The 18,486-nt window shown below is 40.6% G+C and overlaps 1 long non-coding RNA gene and 1 other non-coding gene across 2 annotated transcripts; both read left to right on the top strand.

Moving 5' to 3' along the window:
* Nucleotides 1-2,085: 2,085 nt before the first annotated feature.
* Nucleotides 2,086-17,105, top strand: LOC140602860 (uncharacterized). The gene is made up of 4 exons (XR_012005793.1): nucleotides 2,086-2,274; nucleotides 12,330-12,923; nucleotides 13,750-13,960; nucleotides 14,204-17,105. It is a non-coding gene; the product is annotated as an uncharacterized lncRNA (long non-coding RNA).
* TRNAK-CUU (transfer RNA lysine (anticodon CUU)) lies at nucleotides 16,878-16,950 on the top strand. Its single transcript has one exon. It is a non-coding gene; the product is annotated as a tRNA-Lys (tRNA).
* Nucleotides 17,106-18,486: the final 1,381 nt, after the last annotated feature.

Below are 18,486 nucleotides of genomic sequence, written 5' to 3'. Positions count from 1 at the left end.
GGGGGTAATGCTCAGACTGGGGCTCGAGTGATAACTGCTTCATGTAATTATGAAGACAGCTTGAACACTATGCCCCTCTTTGTTTCGGCCTCCAGATGACGGCTGTCTAACCGCTGTTTGTGCCAGTTTTATTTCAAAGCACTTTTCTTTCCATATTTCAAAGGTCAGTGTGTTTACTGGTGGCCAAAAAGAGCCTGTGTGTAAGAGAAAGAAACACATGTGGTTGAGTGGCAGAACTGGATGAGGAGTAGGGAGTACTGGACTTGAATCCTAGATTGGCTTCTAGATACGTGAAAGAGTGAAAGAGCTGAGAATATTTGCCCTCTTCTTTTTCATTACATAGAAAGGAGGGAAGGTAAGTATCAATGGCCTCTTTTAGGGGAAAAAAATGTAGAAATCTGGTTTAGGAAGAAGAAATGTGGGTATTTCCAGTAAAGAAACATTATCAAATATGCAGCCAAGAAAACGTCTACTTCATCTTCTCAAAATGGAAATATTTCCCCCTTCAAAGAAAGCAGGCTGGATATTCTGGCCACCTTTAGAAACCTTGAGATTGTTTTTGGTCAAGGAATATTAGCACAGGGAAATAAAGCAAACCACAAACACTTTCTCAGGAGGCTCAGTTGGCTTTCTGACATCATTACTTCAAACATCAAGGTTGATCAGACCGTTACCTGCCCATATATAAAACATTAGTGTTTCTATTATGAATATTTGAGAACAGCATCAGATTTCAATTACATAAGCTTAATAACTATTTCAAATGTTCTTCATGATTCATTTTCTTCTGATCTGTGTTTTCCCCATCTATCTTCCTTCAATTCTCTGTGTGTTGAGCTCCCAGGGAAAAGAGATGCATACAACTGTTGTAATGGTACAGAGCACCTATTCTCAAACTAGATTTGCCGGCGTTCAGGTCTTGATCCGACCACTTATTAGCTGTGTGACCTTGCATCAGTCGCTTAAACTCTGCCTCTGTACCCTGCCTACGAATAATACAGGTGTTGTGAGGATGGAATGGGTTGACACGCGTGAGGTAGACAGAAGAGTGCCGGGCATTTAGCAAGCATCCAAACTTGAGCTAATCATGAAATGAATTCTACTTTTGGGGAAAAAAAAAAAATCTTCTCTTTTGTGCTAGTATTTTTCTTCTTGAATCAATCCACCTACACCTGTAGAAATAAAAAAAAAAAAAGTAAATTTGCAAATGCCAAGGAAACGGTGCCTACACCTTAAAAGGCGGCAGAAAGTGAAATAGAAAAAGAGATTGGACATGTCTGCGACTTAATCTTCCAGGTCCTGTGGTTAAGTCAGGGTACTTTCTGCTCGGAGTTTGCGCAAGACCAGCAATTCTTGGCGATTCTTGGCCGTGCCTCTGGAAGGGATACAAGTGGGAGAAAGGCTAAGGCGAGGAAGCCCGAAGTGCACTGCGCACGTCGTCTAAGCCTTGCATTTTTATCTTCTGGAATCTACGGCTTGTCACAAAGAAAACGCGGTTCGGCGAAGCGCAGAGACTTTTCAAAGTCTGTTGAGCCGGGCAGGGACGCGGCTGGGAGGCGAAGCACTCCTTACTGGATGCACGAGTCGCCGGTCGCCTTCCTCCGTCACCTGCTCAGGAAGGACGCAGCCCAGGGCCCAGGTGGGGGCCGGGCTCCCGGGGACCGGCCCCCACACAGACAGCGCCAGCGGGAGCCGCCCGCATTGGTCTCTAAGCCATTCCTACCCCCTGTTCAGATGAAGTAGCCTCATGGGGCAGTTTGCCGCGAACCGTGTAATTCTAGGCATCCACGGGAGGGCACTTTGGAAAGTAACGTCCTTTTCGCTGCTGAACCCAGGACTGCCTCTCGGGCGCAGCCACTCGGGCGGCGGCCCGCGCTCCGCCCCCAGCCCTTCCGGATCTCCGCAGAAGCAGAGGTTCATGGGAGACGGTGCCGCACATGCGCAGAGCCTCGAGGCCCGCCTCCTCCTCCCGCGCGGCCGACCCTCTGAGGGGCCGACGACGCGCACCGAGGCGCCTGCGTGAGGGGCTGGCGCGCAGCCCCGGGCCCGGCACCCGCCGGAAGTCACGGCTGCGGAGCCGGCCCGCGTCAGGTTAGGAAGGTTCCAGAAGCCGAGGGGCCCGGCAGGCGTGGCTCCGGGGGCAGCGGCAAACCTCAGCTCCCCGGGCGGGATGTGCCGGCGGGTTGAGGCCCTGAGCTCGGCGGGGTGTGCGGTGGCAACGATGGCGTGAGCTGCCCGCAGAAGCTTCTAACAGCTTCTCTTCAGGTTTATGAGGTAATGCCATTGCCCACCCCACCCCATCCCCGCGCTTTTTTTAAATTTTATTTTTTTCCTAATTACTGCAGTTTGGAAGTCGAGGTTGGAGGTGCCTCGGTGGGTTCCTGCTGCGAGGAAATCGAGCACATCCTCCTCCTTCACTTGCAGGACATCCAGGGCTCCACTTTGAAAGTTTTCCTTCAGGTTACAAGGGGAAACCGGAACGATGCCACATGGACCCCACTCTGGGTGGTGTGGGAAAGCACAAAACCTCTTCATGGAAATAGAGCTTGCGCATATGCATCTCTTCGTGGCAGGACCTTGTTGTCCACTCCCCTCTTCATTGCCTTGGAACAAGTACGGCCCATGTTAATAGGAACCTGGCAAAAATAAATAAATAACCAAAAAACAAAACAAAACAAAAAGCCAAAAAAAACCGTTATTTTCTTCATACCTAATTATTTCATTGAATTCAACCAGGTTTTCTAAACCTGTTTGTATTTAGACATACGGCATGAGTAATTTGTGAGCATTTACCGAGAACTCTTATCCAAATTTCTTTTAAGAAAGATGCCAGGACCTCATTCTCAGTTCTGTTACTGAAGCTGTGATTTTCCCATTTTAGAGTTGAGATGCTACAGCTAAACGGGAATATGGATTTCACTTTCAATAAAATCACTGGCTGGTAAAGCCCAAATTAAAACAGAGCATTGGAAATCAAGCTGCCTTTTTCTATTAGAACTAACAAGAGCTGTTTCATTTTCCAAGTCAAAAGTTCTAGATACTGAAATCCTATTTGCAGGCAATGCTCAAGCATTATTAAAAATGCAGATAGTCATCACGAGCTGGCATGTCTTCTCGTGGTTGCCAGGATGTCTTAACAATAAAGCCGAGGACAGGTGCACATAACACATCAACGTTTTAATCGAAGAATAAAGACAGAAGACACGAAATTCTCCAAAGCAAAGGAGAGATAATGCCTCCTCTTGAGAATCAACAGTGACCTTGTTGTTTAGAAAAAAATAAAAATGCTACTCTCCATCTCTTTTCTGTATTTCTTTTCTGTCTGCAGTTTTCGATCTTAAAATCACAACAAAAGAGGAATAATGGCAGCAATGAGAACTTTGTTTGTCTTGGTGCCCCCGTTAGTCCCTATTTAGAAAAGGGATTCTTAACCTGGCCTTCATACAAAACTTTACATACATAACTCTAATGGTATTTTTTTTTCTGAGAATTGGGTCCAAAGCTTCCATAAACATGCAAAGAACTTATGGCTGTCCAAAAGAAGTTAAGCCAAACACACAAACACTGAAAAAATATGTGACACCCTCTTAGTCCATCTTTCCTGTACTGCTATTTTGTTTCCTCAGGGTTTTTGATGAAAGCTAATGAGTAGTCAATTCAAGGTTAATTTTTCTGGTCAGAGTAGATATGGTGCTGCTATGACTGTGAATATTGTAAAGAGATGGAATCACTGGGACATCCTACCACCTACTTCAGTTCAAACCCATCTTTCCTCCAAAACCATTTCCCTTCTACTATGGTATCATCCTGTCCATTCCCTTAGGCTTGAGATCTGAGTTGTCTTGGAGTCTTCCCTGACCTTTATCTCTCCTGTGTAATCAATCAACAGTCCTTTTAGGTCACCCTCACAGGTTTCTTACCACTCTCCCGTTCATCATTAAAAGCCAGCATAGACTACCACTGGTGGTTTTATAACTGGCTGAACATTAGGATTACATGGGGAGCTTTTTACATTACACTAAAGCTTACATCCTGGACTCAGAAAGTTTCATAAAACTCTTCCGGGGTAAAGCCTGGGCATTTGAATGTTTGAAAGCTTGTAGGGGGCAGCCAGTGCTGACAGTTACTTGCCTACCCTAGCTATTGGACTATATATATATATATATATATATATACACACACACACACACACATATATATATACACACACACACATATATATATGTTAAAGTACATATATTTTACTTTAAGAGCTTTCTAGTTGGTGATCTAGTATCCAGTGTTGCTATTCTTTATCTTATTCCATATTTACTGTATATATAGTATACCATAGTATATACAATAAAAATATATATTTATATTTAACTATATATATTTGACTCTATAGTGTTTACCATATATATTTTTGTGTAAGAGCCTTCTTGTTGGCGATACTATATCCAATCTTGCTACTCTCTCTATAACATATATATATTTATAGATATATTTTGTTGTTTTGTTTTGTTTTATTTTGTTTTTACTATAGGAGCCTTCTAGTTGGTAATCTTGTATCCAGACTTTCTACTATCTTATTCCATATTTTCTCTCCCCCAGATTAATCTTCTCAGTATCTTAATTTTCTCATGGCTTTCTTTGATTAGGAAACCCCATTGTTATTTATTGTCTGTCTGTAGAGGCACCTAAATTACTCTGTGGGACTTTAAGGGTGCCCCAGAACCCCACTGGGAACTCTGAGGAAGGATGAAGAGATGAAGGGGCAGTGCTCTTAGAGCATCTCTCCCCTAGTTTTGCAATGGAACCCTCCAAGATAAAGGGGTTTGACTCGCTTAAAGACACAATCTGTTAGTGACAGAGATGGATCTAGAACTAAATCCTCTTACTCTTGACCCCCTTTCTGATTCGGAATGCTACATATCCCAGGGCCATTAATAATTGGTGATGGAAGTCAGTGCTGGGCCTTTGCCACATTTCTCCATTTGTTAGCTTTATTCTGCTTTCCTCTGTTTGGAACATCTTCAGCAGGTGTATCTACATCTTTAGGAAAATCTGATGTGACTGAGAGATTTGGCTAGTCCAATTTGTCAGACTTGTTGACAGCAGCCCTGGGAGCTGTGGGACCAGTAACACAGAGGCCTTGATGCCATGCCTGTCAACCTAATATCATGGTGTTTAAGCACAGAGAGTTCTGCTTTAGCCTCAAACTCTGTCCATGATACTTTGTATTAAATAACTTTAGGACCAGCTCTTCGGTTATCCAAATAGCAGCTTATCTGTGATTCAAGGAAGATGGAATGCTCTACCTACCCCTAAATATCATCCTTACCCACTTTCTACATTACATGAAGTTCTTAATTCTGGTTATTCTTCCTGGTGATAAGACAATCTTTATTTTGTAAAATGCAAATGTGAAATCCCAAAAGCATAACATTAACTGATCAGCATCCATTAATACCTTAGATTAGATTTTTTTTTTTTTTTAATATTTTCACTGGTTCAGAGCAAAGTCCTGACGGAACAGAACAGAATTAGTGTGGGTAAAAGGTGACTGAGGAAGGGTAAATATGGAGGGGAGCAGAGAAAAAAATCTGGAGGTTGGGTGCAGTATTCTAGGAGGAACCTAGAGAAAGTAAAACGGACAGAGGGAGCCAAAGGCTTAGCTTTGCCTGATTCCCAGTCTTGCCAAATTCTGTATTTATCCTGAGTTCTCCTTGGTTAGCTCCCTTTCTTTATTGATTTTGCCTGACATTGGCTAAAATACTAAAAATTTTGGGGAAAAAATACTACCAATCTCTGTAGCTAACATTAATTGAGCACTCACTATGTGCCAGACATTGATCAAAGCATTCTACATGCATCAACTTATTTTATCCTCCCCATAACATTTGGAGATTAGATGCCATTAATATCCCTCATTTCATAGGTGTAGAAACTGAGGCCCAGAGGTTTGAAGAACTTCCCTAAACTCAGCCAGCAAGGAAATGGTGAAATCAGGGTTCCAACCCAAGTGGTCTGGTTCCAATGCCTAAATTCTTAACCCCTGTGATCTACTGTCTCAAAATCACAGCATCTGTAAGCAAATGATGGGGTTCTTCTTCAAATCCAGACAGTCTGATTCCAGATCATCCCACTATAATGCTTCCTAGGCTGCAGTGAATCTTTCAAGTACATCATGACTTTTACAGTCATAGAGACTGTAGTGGTCCAGAAAAAGTGTCTTGGTTTAGGATCTTTCTAAAGTGATCGTAGTCTCGTGTCTTAATAACAGTGCTCTATTGATTTATTATCAAATGCCACCCTGACAAAGGCAGTCAAGTTCAAACCTCACAAAATGTGGGACACAATCCCTGTCCAGCTGTTATTGTCCCACACTGAAATGGAGAATCCAGATAAAATTACTTCTGGTCTCTGTAAAAGACCAGCTGAAATAAAAATTGTTTAATATATCTTTTTCTTCTATATAACCAAACATCCTAGCACCCAGGGAACATCAAAGATAAATCTGAAATCTTGGATTTAGGAAATCACTGTACCACCTTTAGTTGTTATTTTGCAAGGGCCTCCAAAGGGCATTCGGGATATTATCTAACGAATCCTCATTGACATTCAGCCAGGTTTTCACCCCCGGAGTGCTACCTTCCTGCTAAGAAGAACTTCCCTGGAAATAAAGCAGATGGCAGGTGTCAGATTAATATAAAAATGTAGCTGTAGTTTGGAGAAAGGCTTGCTCAATGCATCCCCTTCCCCGTAATGATGGAATGAATTCTAGTAAGATGGTCCATTTGGGGGCTGGAGAGAAGAATAAAATGTCTTTTAGGCCAGTGCTACTGGAACTCAACTTCTTGATGATTCTCTGGGAGCTGAGGAGGGAAAGAGAATGGCTGAGGGAAGGGAGGAGGAAAGGCTGAGAGAAGGAACAGGAAGGTTATATGTTGTGTAAACTATAAGGGCTCCATCTTGGAAACCCCTTCCTTTTTTCTTCTAATAATTAGCTATTTTCATACCGAAATTAAATCATTTCTCCCTACTTTCAGTAAATAAATATGAAACAAAACCAACCAAACAAAATGATACCCTTGTTTCATCAGAAAATAACCTTTTCTATTATTCTGCACTTTTCAGGAGGCAAATGCCTCATCCTCTCTCAATAGATTTGACCTATCTTTGCTTGGGAACATCTTTCATTTCCATGGAAGTCTTAAAGAAATAGCAAGACATTGCAGCAGAAATTCCCAATCTTTTTGTCAAGAGAAGCTGCTTTTCATTTCCCCTAAAGCTGTAAGGTCAGGGGTGGGGGTGGGGAGTTTCCAGCAGATGTTTCATTCCTCCCTGGGGAAGCTGTCAATCCCCAGGCTACTCAGTGGAGCATTATCAGATCAAGCTTTGAGCTCTACCAGCAGACTCTTAGCAACTGGTTGAGGACTGGTATAAAAGGATTCCTCCATTTGATGAGCAATGGAAAAACTTAAAAATAACAGAAAGATAAGGAGGGAGAGGATGGAGAGACGAAGGAAGGAAAGGAAGGAAAGGAAGGAAGGAAGGAAGGAAAGAAGGAGAAAGAGAAAGAGGGAGAAAGAAAAAAGAAAAAAAGAAAAAAAGAAAGAAAGAAAGAAAGAAAGAAAAAGAAAAATAAAGAAAGAAAAAGAAAAGAAAAAAGAAAAGAAAAGAAGAGGAAAGGCAATTACTTGCTTTTTCACTTCCTGAGAACATGTTCTGAGTACCAGCTAAACTCGTTTGCCACCAAAGTTGATCAAACAGTGAAATTGATGGAGTTTAGCCTCTGGAATTTTTTTTTCTTAGCTTTGTATCATCCTTGTACACATCCCAGGCCACTTTTCCTGTAAATGCCCTTGTTGCCCTGGCAAGTTTCCAGGCTTGCAGGTCCTGACTGAGTGGGACATTCAGCTAGCTTTCCCTCTTTGGAGTACCATTCTTGCTGGGCTAAGAACTTCCCTGGAAATAAAGCTGTAACTAAGGTACTCACCATCCCGCTATTTATTCTTGCGTCATTCATATTTCTTGAGTTTTCAGGATACAAACTATGCTTCTGGTTCGAGTTGGAGGATGTAATATGGAGATGGAGAAACTGAACTTTCCAGGTAGCTATGCTAGGAATAACTTATAGAAGAGTATATGGACATCAGAATTCAACTACAGAAAAGTAAACTGCAAAGCTTAGAGTTTGAAGAAATTTCAGTGGATCATTTGATCCAGTTCAAACATCTTGGATAGAATGATCCCATTTTACAGATGACACAGATGACACAATTGACACAATAGAAGCTCAGAGACTAAAGACCATATCTAAAGTTATCTGGTCATCTTTAAGACAGAGGGAAGCTGAGGGCCCTTATCTTTTACCTCCTACTTTATGCTATTTTACAAATATTTAAAGGAATGTATGATGCCAAAACATAATGATTTATGCAAATGTGGTATCTACCAGGGAGAGAAAAAGAATGGGATACTTAATAATGCAGCATAGGAAGTCCTGTGATAGCAATCCCTTCTGGTTAGTAGCATACTTTGGCTTCTTTAAGAATCTGACCCAAACTCAAAGTTAATTAAAATTAATGGTTTAGATTCCTGACTTTATAATATAGCAAGTTATTTCTTATGCCATTTTTGTCAATTTTATTCTATACATGGTCCTCTGTTAGAATCTCCTCCTATCCTCCTCCTCTTTGCCTCATGACTTGCCATCTCAACTTGGTTGTTTTGGTACTGTTGAGATCTTTCCCAAAAGGCTGAGTGATTCCTCAGAAGATCAGATAGATAACACTATTGCTGGGTCAACCAGGTTCCCAGGCCTTATCTCCTATATGCTGCTTGTAGATGGCCTTAGTCAGTATACACTAGACATGGGTGAGTGAGAAAGAATGTTTCTGGTAATAGTTATGATTATAAACCCCAGAGCTATGTATAAATCGTTTTCATCATCACTGCAATAAGGATAGGCAGAGTTTAGAAAGAGAGAGAAGACAACAGATAGTGGGGGTTCGTTTGAGGTGTTTCCATTTGGTGTGTATCTTTGCGACAACCCAGTAGTATCTGGAATTCTAGATATAAAGTTGAAATACGGATTCTATACTTGAACTATGAATTTTGAATTACTACAGATAGAGACAAAGAACGTTTCTGCAGTTGATACAAAAATACCCATTCCCACACAAATGTGGGAAAGGGGACCATATGGAACATGAGAAGAAAGGGCCATATTTTAAAGAACCAAATGAATGCAAGGAAGAGATACAAAATAGGATCGGAACATAGATGTTTTTCTTAACCTCAGTGGTTAACATTTTCCAATTGTCATGTAGGAAAAAGTAGAAGGTTTTTAAAAATAAATATTATCTAAAATTATTATTAATTTATATTATTCAATATGATTGTGAATTTGTGTATATATACTCATGCCGTGTTCAATATCCATTACCCTGTAACAAGTTATCCCAAGATTTAGTGGCTTAAAACAAGTGGCTTAAAACAATAAACATTTATTATCTCACAGTTTCCAAGAGTCAGAAATCCCAGAGTGGGGATTTTAAGTAGATGTTCTGGCTCAGAGTCTCTTGTGAGCTTCCAGTCCAGATATCAGCTAGGGCTGCATCATCTGAAGCCTTGGATGTGCCTGGAGGATCTACATCCAAGAAGGATCCCTAAGTAGGGTTGTCCAGAAGTCTCAGTTCTTTGCCACATGGACATCTCCATACAGCCACCTATGTGGCTTCAAGACATGGTAGTGGGCTTTTCCCAGAGTAAGGGGTCCAAGAGACAAAAAGAGAGACATACAACACCTAACATGGAAGCTGCAATCTTTTTTTTTTTTTTTTTTTTTTTGGACTTTTATTTATTTGAGAGTGAGAGAGAGAACACAGGAGTAGGGGGAGGGGCTGAGGAAGAGCAAGAAGCCTGGTGCAGGCTGTATCCCAGGACTCTGAGATTGTGACCTGAGCTGAAGGCAGCCACTTAACCCATGGAGGCACCCAGGCACCCCTAACTTTATCATGTTAACCAATTCTCAAGTGTAGATTTCAGTGGCAATAATTATGTTCACATTGTTGTGTGACCATCACCACAATTCATTTCCATCATCCCAAACAGAAGCTCTATATCCATGTAGCAAAAATTCCCCATCCTCCTACTTCCAACCCCTGGTATTCTCTATTCTACTTTATGTCTCTGTGAATCTGCCTACCCTGAATACCTCATGTAAGTGGAATCATAATATTTATCCCTTTGTGTCTGGCTTATTTCACTTAGCATAGTGTTTGCAAGATTCATCCAGGTTGTAGCATGTATCAGAATTTCATTCCTTTTTATGACTGAATAACATTCCATTGCAGGTATATACACATTTTGTTTATCCATTCGTCTGTCACTGGACATTTGGATTGTTCCCACCTTTGCTGCAGTCTTTTTATAGCCTAATCTGGAAGTGTAATCTATTCACTGGAAGCAAGTCATTAAATTGAGCCCACGCTCAAGGGAAGAAGAGGGAGAGAAATATCAAAGAATTTGTGGATATGTTTCTAAAAGAGTAGAAGATACTTAAGTTGGTTTTACCAGCTGCACATGGTGCTTTACATGGGGCTCGGTCATGGTCCTTAATTCCTGTAGATTTTATAAAACCCTGAGTTTAAGAATCTTTGTGACTGCACTTGGAATAGCCCCAACAAGAGCACATGATGAAAATGGGCAAACCAGAAAAATGACATGCCTGGTGAATATTGCTCTAACAAGGCTGATTTTGGTACATAAGGCATTATGGGTATAACCTAATTTCTCTGCTGCTCTCAGTCCTGGGTTTACCAGCAGAAGGAATGAAAGTAGACCTGCCTTGTGTTTCATTCTACTGCATATGAGTGGGTACATTTTTCATGACAGTAGTAGCTGAGGCATAGGTATTCAGAGCATATTCAGAGTTATTCCTGTTGGTGTCTGTCTTTGTATGTAGTAGCAAGAAGGCTTAAACTATACTGACAAAAATAACAACAAGAAGAAACAACCTCCCACCCTCACTCTTACCCCTTTTATTAATCCTGTAAATGTTCTTCCTTCTTTTAAGATGAGCACCATAAAGCTGAGCTCTTTTGCCTTTTTAATTTATTATGCTACTTCAATTTTCAATTTTGTGATGAATGTAAGGAATTTGGAAGTAGTTTGCAAAGATGAAGGCAGGTAGGATAAAAAAGCAATTACCTCATGCCAGTTATACCAGGAAATAGTGGAGATGCCATTCCTGCAGCATTTTCTGTCTATTTTTCTTCATTACTGTAATGGTGGCCGCTCTCCTCATTACCCAGCACATTTCTCTTCATTACCAGCTGTGGTGATGGGGGTGATGATGAGTGCTATTTACAGCTGGAATTCTGTGAAGGGCCCAGCAGATGAATAATAATTATTCAAACAGATATGTGGAAGCCAAAAAGACAAATGGTTAATGTGAAGCTATTGTGTCCCAGACAGGCAGGGAAGTAATTTCTTTCTTTCTTTCTTTCTTTCTTTCTTTCTTTCTTTCTTTCTTTCTTTCTTTCTTTCTTTCTTTCTTTCTTTCTTTTCTTTCTTTCTTTCTTTTTTTTTTTTTAACATTTTATTTAGAGAGAGAGAGATCACAGGGAGGAGCAGAGAGAGAGGGACAAGCAGACTCTGTAATGGGTGCAGAGCCAAATATGGGGCTTGGTCCCATGACTCCAAAATCATGACCTAAGCCAAAATCAAGAGTAGGATGCTTAACCAAATGAGCCACCCAGGTGCCCCAAGATAATTTCTTTTGAAGGGAGAGGGGGCATGTATTCCTCATTCATGGACTATCCTGCAGTGTTGGGTGGAATGGCTTCTTTAAGTTACTTAGTTTGTTATTATAAGAACTGACTGAAAAATAATGATTCACTTAAAACTATCAAACAAATGTCGAGGCCCACTGTAACCCTTGCCAGAAAGAAAGCAGGGCTTTCCTTGGGTCTACACTAAAAAGCTATCTCACCACAAACTTCCTCACACCCTCCACCCTTGTATCAAACTATCCACCTACCCTACCTGGGGCAATCTTGTTAGGACAATATTTATAAGGTGTATTAACTATCATCTATCCGTGTGTGTGTGTGTGTGTAGCTGTCTATCTGTATTAGTCTGAGTTATCCAAAGAAACAGAACCAACAAAAAGCGTGGGAAGAGAGAGAGAGAGATTTTAAGGAATTGGCTCACCTGATTATGGAGGATTAGAGAGTCCAAAAAATCAGATGGGGTAAACCAACAAACTGCCGATTCAGGAAAGAGTTGCAGTCCTAATTTAAATTTTTTTTTTTTTTTTTTTTTTTTTTTAATGATAGTCACACAGAGAGAGAGAAAGGCAGAGACACAGGCAGAAGGAGAAGCAGGCTCCATGCACCGGGAGCCCGACGTGGGATTAGATCCCAGATCTCCAGGATCGCACCCTGGGCCAAAGGCAGGCGCCAAACTGCTGCGCCACCCAGGGATCTCTTCAGTTCTAGTTTAAAAGCAGTTTGGTAAGAGAATTCCTTTTCATTTGGGGAAGGTCAGTCTTTGGTCCATTAAGACCTCCAACTGATTGGATGAGGCGCACTCACGTTATGAAGGGTAAGTTGCCTTACTCAGAATCCACTGATTTAAATGTTAATCTCATCCAAAAAACGCTTTCCCAGAAACATCCAGAAAAATGTTTGAGAAATATCTGGCCACCGTGGCTCAGCCAATTTGAATTTGTGACCCGCGAATAACAGTACTAAACTGAGTTTTTACCTAGTGATGAGTCTTTGACTTGGACTATAAAGATTCTTCAGGGAGTGTGGGAGAATCCATCCAGCAGCTCTAACAAGGAGTTGAGTCCTGCCTTCCATCCTGACTCCTTCCAGGCACTTGACTTGAGGGGAATAATTGCCCCAGTGGCAGAAGGGGATCTATAGGTGAGTTTGGAGGAGAGCCAGAAAGTACGTATGATTGGGAACTGTGGTGAATTGTTTATTAAAGAACACCTTCCAATTTAATTATCTAATTGCTAGTCTTGCTTTGACTTTCTCACTAGCAATGGTCCTCACAGCTATCCCATAGCAATCTTGCCCAACTCAAAAAGGTGTTGAAACAGACTGTAGAAGTTCCAAGCCAGGCAAGTAGGAGCAAGTCAGCTTCTCAGAGATGGGCTCATGAGCAGGCCTCTAGTTAACCCCTGCTAGACCGGAGCATCTGGGAATAAGGCCCTGGGAAAAGATTTCCACTAGAAGGGCATTGCCATTTGCCAAACTCTGACGGTGTGTGCAGCCTGTTAAGAATGATAGAGGCGGTGTTCCAGCACAGCGGGCTTTCAATATGAGACAGAGGGATGAAAGGAGTACAATATGAAAACAGCAGGTGAGAATGGATGTATCACACAGGGAAAAGATGTTAGAGGAATACTGAGGTATATTAATTCTCCCCAGGCCCCCTCAAATTCAGTAGCTTCAGTGAGAGCAAAAATATGCTCTTGAATTAGGCTGGGCTCCTAACAAGTGCCAAAGCACCATCTGCTTCATAGCAAAAGGCATAGGAGGTGGGAAAGGCAGACCTGCATGGCAATCAATCATGATACTGCCTTCAATAACCTCGATTACCTCAGGGTATCTCACAAGGTGTCCTGTGTGGACAAACTTAGGGAATTTGATATCTCCAATATGACTCTTCCCCAGACTTAGGCTACTTCCGCAAGCAAAAGGGCATTTACCTCATGGCTTTGGGATAATTTTCATTTTTATAAAGGCTTGAAACAAGCAGCAGAAGCAGCAACTATTTGGCACCTGGAGAATCCCTCCTAATGATCTGGGTCTGGAGATGCTTCTCAACATAGTGTTTGTGGGCAGGTCATCAGGCCCTGTCTGTGACAAATTGTTCACACCATTGAGAAAGGACATGATCCTGTACCTTCACACCCATCTCATTGTAACTTCAGGGTAACAAAGGCAAACCAAAGGTAAGTGTCCTGTAGGTGTGTGAATCAACTACATCCCTGAGAGAGCTCAGAGAGTTCCTTAAGTAACTAGTTTCAGTCTTTTGGCTTAGGCCTTTAGATTTATTTTCCCTAGTGCTTGGGCCACTTGCCATTTCCCTAAACCAATTTCCTGAGCCCCTGAACAGGAAGCATGCGATGACAATCTCCCCAATCTAGACCCAAATAGCTTAAGTCCATAGTGACTTTGTTCTGTCTTGGCACCAGACATCCATTTGGAGAATTTGGATGAAGCAAATTTCATCATGCCTCTCCTCACTGTCCCTGGGTAACCTCCATTCTCATGGATTCAGCCACCACCAGTGGTCTTGATGACCTCCAAATCCATCTCTCTCATCGGAGCCCAAAACTTTCTTCAGAGCTTAAGCCTGGACTTCTCAACCTGAATATAAAATGGACACCTCAAAAAATATGTTCACAATGGAACTCACCCCAAACATGTTCTCTTTTATTTCCTAGCCCTGTTAGTGGCACCCTGCCTCACCACTCACTGGAACTAGTTACCTTTTACTTCTCCATTTCTGATCTTCACACACATCGAATTTATCACCAAATTATGTGGATTTAACATTCTGAAGAGGTTTTGTTTTTTTTTTTTTTTTTAAAGAAAAATATATCTCTTTCTTTCCATTCCTGAAATTATTACAGTAATCCAGGCTCTTAGAGTTATCCTAATTTGCTTACAACCGGTCTTCTTCTACCTAAATTCGTTTTAGATTGCATACAACAGTTTAAATAATTGATCTCAAATACTTTAAATCTTTAAAAGCTCCCCATCATTTACTAAGCACCAAACTAAGCAGTAAACTACTTATCCAGCCCTCTTTGACTTCCTTCTCCAGTATTTATTATCTCCCAATAATGCCCCCTGTCCCTTTCCACTTTTGAAATATCCTTTTAATTCCACACATGGACCATGCAGCTTCCTGCTCCATGCCTCTGTGGGACTTATTCCTTCAATCTGGAACACTCATCCCACCCTTCTTCATAGGCTAATTATGCCTGACTCATCTTTAATACTCAGCTAAAGCATTAGCTCTTCCAGGAAACCTCTTGTGAACTCAGAATGGAACAAGTACCGTTCCTCTCTATTATTCCCCATAATACTCTGTAGATAAATATCTCTTTTATTATCCCACATGTCCATTTCTCTTACTGAATTTTTAGGACCCTTTTAAAAAAATCTTTACTCTCAGATTTCCTCAGATTCCTAGAATGACAGTAGAAATGGGAAAAATTCATTTTGCACATAAGTCCTATATCTTTGTGGTTTTAGATTTCACTGAGCAAATGTTATTAATTCTACCAACAAATTCCTTCAATTCACTAAAACGTCATATCAGTTTATTGTACATGGAACATCCCTGTGTAAAGATCTCCAAAGATCTTTAATATCTCCACACTTGGAAGCCACACATCTTCTCTTTAACCTACAACATCTAATTCTCCAATACCACTGACCTCGTTGAAAAGTGATTTTTGGATTAAGTGCCTTCTGTGATGTATGTTTCCAATATGGCTGACATTTCCAAGTGACTAACATGACTTACTCTCTTGGCTGCAATTTTGGGGTTCCACAAACAGTCATCAGAACATCAAACAAGCAAAGCAAACTGGCAAAATCCCATCTTAGATTATGTTAGGGATCCAACACAGGCATTGCTGGAACATTAAGAAATCTCTAGAGAATACCTAAGAATAGAAAGGGACTCTCTGCCAGCTTACCTAGTTGGAAAAGAATATCTGGCATTTCATTATCTCAATTAAATCTTTGTGTTCGTCACACTATAAATATAACTGGGGTTAAGAAATCAATCCTCATCTATGAGAGGCTTGGAATTTAAAGATGCAAATATTCTTGGATGCATGATACAAATACTTATAGATCATATTATGTTTTTGCTTTAAAATTCTTAACTCCTTGATTACATTCAGGATCAAACTCCTTATGATACAACATCCCTGAGAGACATTATGGCATGGAAAACAGAAGTGTGTGTCCCAGCACCAGAGTAGATTGATATCCAAATACTTGCTAAGAATATAACTATCCATATTTCAATTTCTTCATCTGCAAAATGGGAATAATAAAATAAGAATAGTGCCTATTTATGAAGTATTGTGGCAATAAAAGACACGACAAGAACCTGGAAGAGTGTCTGGCACATAATTATTAAATAAAATTTAACTACTGTTAGGTAACATATGACTTGTCCATTTCTCTATTACATTTGTCATTGTACTCCAGCCATATTGAACTTGAAATTCCTCTGTTGCATTATTCTCATATTGCTTTGCACCTGCTACCAGGAATGTTTCTGCCTCCTTCTTATGGTTAAATCCTACAAATTTCCCTACCAGTCTCTGTTAATGGACCAATTTGTGTACTGTCATAGATCCCTGTGCTTCCTGCTCCCACTGTCCTGATGCTCCTTCACATGTCCATCTCCCACACTATACTCTAAAGCCCTCAGTGGGAGGGAGTGTTTTCTTTTCCTTTCATCTCCCAATTTATACACAGTAACTGCCATATAAAAGATGCTTAAAAATACCTATGAAATGAGCTGAAGACTAAATATCCCCCCAAACAAATGTGAAAAGTGAAAATAAACATCTATCTAATTCAAAAGAATGAGAAGACAAGCCACAGATTGAGCAAAGAATATTTGCAAATGATACATCTGATAAAAAGAAAATTATCCAGAATACATAAAAAATTCTTAAAAACAATAAAATCAACAAACCAATTCAAAAATGGCTGAAAGACCGTAATGGACACCTCCCCTGTAAAAACATACAGATGGCAAATAAACATATGAAAAAATGCCCCATATCATATGTCACAAGGGAAATTAAAATTAAAACAGTGAGATGCTGCGGTGCCTGGCTAGCTCAGTTGGTAGAGCATGCAACTCTTAATCTCAAGGTCATGAGTTCAAGCCCCATGTTGGGCATAAAGACTACTTAAAATAAAAATTAACAAAGTAAAACAGATACCACTGCACATCTACTAGAATGGTCACGATCCAGAACCCTGATAGTACCAAATGCTGACAAGGATGTGTAACAACAGAAACTCATTCGTTGCTGGTTTGGTCTTAAGTGTGATGGAGGATCCCTGGGTGGCACAGCGGGTTAGCGCCTACCTTTGGCCCAGGGCGCGATCCTGGAGACCCGGGATCAAATCCCACATCGGGCTCTCGGTGCATGGAGCCTGCTTCTCCCTCTGCCTGTGTCTCTGCCTCTCTCTCTCTCTCTTTCTCTGTGACTATCATAAATAAATAAAAATTTAAGTGTGATGGAGGACATGAACTATATGGTTGAGTATCAGTGTACAGGCTCTGAGAAATGCCTCTCAAACTGCAATATGTAGAAGAGTGACCCAGAGATCTTATTAAAATGCAGATTCTGATTTCATAGGTCTGAAATTCCATGTTTCTAACATGTAGCCAGGTAAATAACAATACTGCTGGTCTGTGAACCATATACTGATGGAAGGTTCTAGAGTCAGGCCCTCTGGGCTCAAATCCCAGTCCTGCTATGGGCTTTTTAACCTCCTGGGATTCAGTTTTTTCCCATCTGAAAATTGAGAATGACAACAGCCCTGACCTAGGGTTTTATGAGGATTAATTTAGGGAATATATATATATCAGGCATTTAGAGCAGTACTCTGAATCTGATAATCAGTGTTTGCCATTATTACCCCCTTGGAATTTAATTCATCCTGACTTGAGCTCATACAATTGTTATGTGCTTTCTTATCATATGCTCACCTATTTTGGGCTTTCATTCTCTCTTAAACTGAAGTATGAATCTCCATATTTTCCAGTTTACTGCTTTTTGATAGTAAAAATGAAAGCACGTAAGAATTGGGAAATTTCACTTGTTTTTCATGTACCATCTACCCTGTGTAGTCAGCTTATGCTTTTCATGTTTTTCTTCTCGTTCCAGGTGTACTTTGAAATATTCTATTTAACATTTTTGGCATTTCGTTAAACTTAATTCATCCTGATGCTATTCAATGTCAGAAGTCTGTTTAAAAATAACAGAGTCATTTACATTAGCTATTGTAAATAGCTAAGTGATTCATTCAAATTATTTTGTGTGGCCTAAATGAAAAAAAGCTTCTCACACTCAGGCTCTTGCTGCCCGGGTGAGGAAGCCAGATAATAATAGGTCAGTTTTCCCTTATGACTGATACGGGACAGATAGGACAGATTGTATAGTTCATTATCAGTCCTCCAAGCAGTCACCACACCCTTGTTTTAAGACAATTTAGAAAATTGGGGTTGTAATGAAGGGGATCATTGCTGGGTACGAATTATGTTAGTTTTTACAGAGTTGTTGCCAAATCCTACTTTACTTGGATAAAAGGCAACTGAGAGTTTTAATGTCACTAACATGCCTCATAAATCATGACTATGCTAAGTATTATGAAAATTAAAGTGATAAGGCTGCAGTTCTCACAAAGAAGCAATCATTAGATTAAA

The sequence above is a fragment of the Canis lupus genome, chromosome 13, assembly GCF_048164855.1.
Source record: "Canis lupus baileyi chromosome 13, mCanLup2.hap1, whole genome shotgun sequence".
In the NCBI taxonomy this organism is placed as follows: Eukaryota; Metazoa; Chordata; class Mammalia; order Carnivora; family Canidae; genus Canis; species Canis lupus.
This window is presented reverse-complemented; position numbering and strand designations above follow the sequence as displayed.